We start from the raw sequence: 6009 nt of genomic DNA on the forward strand, positions 1-6009 counted from the left end.
CAGTCTGCAAAGGCAGGACAGACAGTGAAAGCCACTAATGACACTGCGTCGGCTTCAGTTGCGTCAAACTCTGCCTGGTTGATATAAACAAAAATTATCTTGCACCTCTCACAATGCAACTCACTATCATCTTTGACACGGCCCCTCCCAGCCTGGTAAATGCCCCCTGTAGTCGTCACTGACAACATCAGGACGAGTTGTCAGGCTCCTTCAGAGACGTGGTAGAAATTAGAGACCTTCTCAGTAATTCATTATTCTCTAAATGCATGTTACCTTACAGTCACTCACACAAAGGTGAGAGCTGCACCAGCAGAGTGACAGCATTATGTAGAGATAGCAATATTAATTGAAACAGGATATGCTGTGATATGCAAATGTGAATGAACTGAAAAATGTTATATGCTTATATGCTTTCGAGGTCATGGTCATGGGTTGTTCTCACTAATTAAAAAGCCACCAAGTGTGCAGTAATGCATGTCCCCAAAAGAGGGATTGTTTAAATCATTCTGCAATGGTTTGGTGTTGGTCTAATGTTTAATAGAATGTTAAAAAAATATTATTGTCAATATAATTTTCTCCAGCCAAATGCTGTTTTTGTTATATTGCCAAAAGTTGCTCTTAATAATAGCTTATAACTTGTTTAAAAAGCTTAAGTGCATTTGATCATTTATTAAAGTCATTAGACACAGGTCAAATAAGTACTCACCTTCGAGCATTTACACATTTTCTTTAAAATCTACCGAAGCACCAAAAGATATAAATTAGTAATTATACTTGAGTAAAGATTTATTGTGAAGGAATAAAAACTTAGACCACTTTCATGCACAAATAAAGATTTAATATGAAGAAATAAAGAGCCTGACCTCTAACTTCATTATTAATATTGCTGCTGGAAACAGCTTCAATTCTTTAAAGCTACCTGATAGGGGTGTAACGATTCGTTTTAACAACGATTCGATTCGTATCACGATTCATGGTTGCCAATATGATTCAAGGACGATATTGGTTCATTCAGAACGATACGATTCGAATCGATTCAGTAAATTTTTAGCCAAAGATCCAACCAGCGTGACTGAAATAAATACCTGGATACTGGACAGTGCAGGTGAAGTTTCCTAGATTCCTGTAGTTTCTTGTAAGGGAATCAGGTATAAATTATGGATATAAACTTGTTCTCCTCTGCCATCCGCCATCATGCTATGTTTTGATATTTGCGCTGCTGCCGCCACGTGGCGATGAGGTCACAGACAGGCAGACTGAATCGAGTAACGTTTCACGCCTTTATCATTAAAAGTGCTAAAAAAAAACATCCATATAAAGTCTGACGTGCTTAAATCCAATGCGATGTTTTCCTAGTATCGATACAATCAATCTACGGCTTAAGAGAGTCATGAAGCGAAACACTTCATTGCAGGTACAGGAGCTATGTGAATGTAATACACAACAGGGTCACCCCAAAACCCACCAGCACTGACATTTTCAATGAGTCATTAATCCATTGCTCAAATTACAACCAGGGACAGTGGTGTAACCATCACATTTAAGTTCTGTCAGAGTGGTTGGCTAATGGCTTGTGTGGCAGTCCTATGAAAGCAATGCAGCCCACTCAGTAGATCAGTCATCAATACCTCTATGCCTTTTTAAACTAAACATGTACTGTCATAGGCAGCAGAGTCAAAAGCCTTCTTATTTAAGATACAACACAAAATGTGGTTGCAATAGAAGTGTTAAAACAACACAGGAGCACCAGTTACAAATCAAATTTTAAAAATGCTTTCCTATAAAGAGGAGTTTTGAGCAGTGATTCAAAGATAAGTAGTGAGTTGGTGAGCCTAATCTTATCATTTTGTCGGCAACATTAGCAATCGTCTGTAATGTTTTTTCATTTTTTTTAATTTGTTATAATAGCAGCTTTTCTGGTTCAGGAAGCTGAGGATCATGGTTGTGTTTCATTTTAAAGAGAGTGGAGGAGCAAAACGAAGAGAACTTCAGGAAGAAGATGATTGCTAAGTTTGCAGAGGACGATCGGCTCGAGCAGATGGGTGACCACAAAAAAAATTTGACACAATGTATCCACAGACGCAAGGTGGAGAAACTGGTACAGGACAGGAGACAACAGCATGGTGTTGAGTTAAAACTCAGAACAGAAGGCAGAAATAATCTTTAAACCAGAAAAACTACTACTTCCTACTACTTCTTACTCACTCCCACCTCCCACTGCTCCGTGTGGTCACTGCTCACACATGATGGGTTAAAGGCAAGTGGCAACAACACTTTTTTAAATAAAATCTTTTCCGAGCTCACCTTGTGTTTTACGTATTCTGTTTCCTCATCACGTGGCAGGAGACTGCTGCTCGCCTCAGTGTCTGTAACATGAGGGTGAAAAGGTTCCTGTCAACAAATGTCATGTTATCATTGAATGTAACTGTGAATGTTGTGGTGTTAAACAGCAAAACACAATCGATCTAATATTTCCAATTATTGCTGTCTATACGAATGTGAATTTTTCAACTTGCTATTTGAAAAAGTGCAATGGAATGCCACTCAGGGAAAATTCATCCAGCCCAACCTCACTGGATAGTGTAGTGCTCGTTTGTGAGATTGAGTGACAGTGCATGTGCTCTCTCCCTCTTAAATCCCGTCAAAATAAAAAGCCTAACGGTGTCTGTTGCCTCATTGTCGTCACCCCTCCTCTGCTTTATTTATGTATGAACAGAGGCCGCACTGATCACAGTTGAATCGTCTCATCACGAGCCAAATAAACATCCGTTTCTCACGATCAGCCATGTTTGTTTACATTTGACGCCGTGCCAACACTGTGCATTGGAACACTCAGAAAAGAACGGATGCCGCACCAGGACAGAAAAATACATCATACATCTCATTGCAATAAGTATTTTCCCGGACCACTGTCCGCACCTTTAACTTCACCTTTACTTCTACCCCACAACTAATGATTCATTCATTCGAAATATTTTCAGCCTTGGACACTTTATGACCTCACCTGGTGTCCTCAGTTTCCTCATCTTCCCTCGGTTTCTGAAACAAGAGGGGGATGCACACTTTTGTCTTTCGGTACTTTGCAAGAAATGTGTACGAAAGTATTTAAAATCATATGTTTTACCTTTTCATGTTTCCTCCTCAGCCCTTCATTCTTCTTGGCCGTTTGCTGCTTAGTTTGTTTTCTGGCGATGTCTTCCACCTCAGTACACCTAAGCAACAAAGTACCTTCAGTACAAGTACTTTGAAGTACTTGTACTTCACTTCCTGTGACACTTACTCCACAACATGCCCAGAGTGATAACTGCACTTATTTTAATGTATTTAAATTAATATAATACCAATAAATTCACGAGGTTTAATGTGTCACATTCTCAAATCATTCTCACAATTGTTTTGCTTCCCTGTCCATTTTGCCTTATATTTGAATATGTTCCTAACACATATTTATATTTATCTTTATTTATATTCCTTTCACACTCTACAGTTTCTAAATGAGGCGGGTACACTTTGATTACACTGCTCTGTCTTGATTTATGAGTGAGTTGACTTCGCTTCGTCTCACCTGCTGCTTCCGTTCTTCTACTTCCTGTCTGGGCCGAACACAGCTGCCTTCAGTAATTGGACCATACCAACAGCTGCAGCAGCACAGGGGTGGTGGTGTTTCTCAACGTGGGGTTTGGGTTTCAGCCGGTTGGTGATATTGTTTACCCCTTTTTGTTTTCAAATGGTTTGATCAGGTAAATCTAACAGAAGGTACGCAGGAAATGTGACAGGTGTAATAAAGTTGAGAGAAATTCAGTTTATACAGAGGAAACATTTCACATAGATTGAAATAAAACAAACAGGACTGGAATGTTGAGATATTAAGATAATGTGAGGAATATGAAATATAATAAATAAGAGAAAACAAATGATTGGGTCCATTCTACAGTCAGGAGATTCAAATCCCTTTTACACAAGTATTAAGTTGTGATGATGATGTCGGGAACTATAAGTTCAATCAGCTTGATGTCACTGGATGTGACGGAGAAGAAATCAGACGATCATGTGATGATTCAGACCTGGATCAGGTCAGGAGAATAAAACAGCAGTTTTTTATATTTATGTGGGTGTGTCCAGTCAAATGTAATGTCAATATAATGAAGGGTGGCCCGGTGTTTGCTATGCCAAAGGAGATTTGTTAGGAAGCAGTGTAGCTTTCCTAATCATTTAGAGAATTGGAACAGTTCTTATTATGACGGCCGCTGAAATACTTTAGGGTCATTTTACTTAGTTAGGAAGGTTCCTCAGCAAAATGGACTTTCTGATCGCAGCCCAGTTTTACCTGGTAAAGGTCTTACAGCAGATATAAGGGTCTGACAAGTTCACCTTATCTTGCTGAGCTGTCACTTTCCTTTTGTCTTAAAAGTGTATGTGTGTGTGTGTGTGTGTGTGTGTCAACTCTCAGCAGCAAGCACTGAGTGGGAAGACAGAGAGCACAAACAGTAGCTGCTCCAAACTCCCAGCTTTGACAATAATGCACGCTGGATTAGATGTTCCAGTTATTCTTTAGCAAACTGCAACACCCACGATGTACAGTGGTCCCTGCAGCCCTGAGAGCATCTTCTGCAAAGTTCATGTGAGGCCAGAGATCATTAATGCGTCTGTGTGGAACGTGCAACGAGGCAGGAAGGCTCGATACAATAAAGATTATTCAGGCTGCTTATGGGTCTGTGTATCTTCAACCCAGTTTCATTTGGTTTCAGGCAAAACAGTCCAAGCCAAACGAAGGACACTTTAAACTTTAGCCTATTATTGTGTGTTGCTTTTGCATGAGGTTTAATGTTAATTAAAATGAACTCAAAAGCCTTTTCCTTGGAGTTGGACCCAAACACAACATGGTTTAATTTTTGTTTGTTGGTTTTATGTTTGTTAGTGAGCAAGATTACACAAAAAAAAAAACAGAAAGGATTTCCACAAATATTTGATTTCTTAGAGAATAATTTTTAAAATGTGCAAGTTTTTAATTCAAAAGAAGTTCCACAGGGGGCATTGATGAAGGTAAATCGAAATAATGTTGCAAAATATAAAATACAACCTTAAAACGTCACTGTTTTTGTCCTTGGAATAAAGAAAAGAAAAAAATGACAGGATTTCATTTCACTTGAGCTCCACAGCTTGCAAAGCAGTTTATACAGTGAGCACACACTGGAGCTACTGCACGAATTATATCAACTGGCAGCTGAAAGCAGCATGGTCCTAATGTTGGCTGCTACAGGCCAGACGTAGATAAAGACTGAAAATGTAATGAGGGTTTATTTCTGGGGGTAAAGGTTACCATTTCTTTCTTCATTATTTGATTTGAATTTCTATTCCACCTTATTTCTAAATCTAATTATGATCTAATCTACCCCCCCATCTCCCAACCACAACACTGAGCTGAAAGGCTGCGTTATTGTGCCGTTTATCACTGACGTTAATCAGAGGAAAAACAACAAGCACTGAAGGCAACAGCTAATCTATTGTCTTGTTTTCCAAAGTCACGGCTGGAAGAAGAGGCGCCTCATTCTGAAAACCTGTATGTCTTTCTATACTTTAATATAACGCATTAGTTACTGTGTTTGTTTTCTTTCTCCGTTATTTAGCAGGGTTACGCAAAAACTACTGGACAGATTACCACAAAACTTGGTAAGGAAAGAACCCATTGAATTTGGGGTTGGATCCTTTTTAATTATTAATTTTCATCAAATTTGAAATGGGGACTGTTGGGCCCTGGCGGATGTACGTGCTCTACTGAGTGCCATTCTGGTTAAAATTGCATATTTGCTTTAATAAATTAGGGAAAAGCTTAAAGAATAAGGTTAAATATTTAAGTTAAAAAGCCAATAAATATGCAAAATGTAAAGATGATTAGAATGAATTAAGCTGTTCTCTCATTTAAAGTGTGTTCATGTATTGTACACATACCATTGTAGGGATGCTGCGTCTTCTCAGCTGAGGCGGCGTCAAACTCACACAGGACAAATG

The 6009-nt window shown here is 38.9% G+C and overlaps 1 long non-coding RNA gene across 3 annotated transcripts in view; it reads right to left on the reverse strand.

The window, feature by feature from the left end:
• Positions 1–3627, reverse strand: part of LOC109640200 (uncharacterized) — a 156598-nt gene extending 152971 nt beyond the window's left edge. For all 3 annotated transcript variants that reach the window (XR_011240334.1, XR_011240335.1, XR_002203481.2), the window contains exons 1-4: positions 3566–3627; positions 3125–3212; positions 3005–3039; positions 2305–2366 (exon numbers count right to left, since the gene is read on the reverse strand). This is a non-coding gene — a long non-coding RNA (uncharacterized lncRNA). The remainder of the gene's footprint in view (positions 1–2304; positions 2367–3004; positions 3040–3124; positions 3213–3565) is intronic.
• Positions 3628–6009: the final 2382 nt, after the last annotated feature.

The sequence above is a fragment of the Paralichthys olivaceus genome, chromosome 24 (assembly GCF_024713975.1).
Source record: "Paralichthys olivaceus isolate ysfri-2021 chromosome 24, ASM2471397v2, whole genome shotgun sequence".
NCBI classification, from domain to species: Eukaryota; Metazoa; Chordata; class Actinopteri; order Pleuronectiformes; family Paralichthyidae; genus Paralichthys; species Paralichthys olivaceus.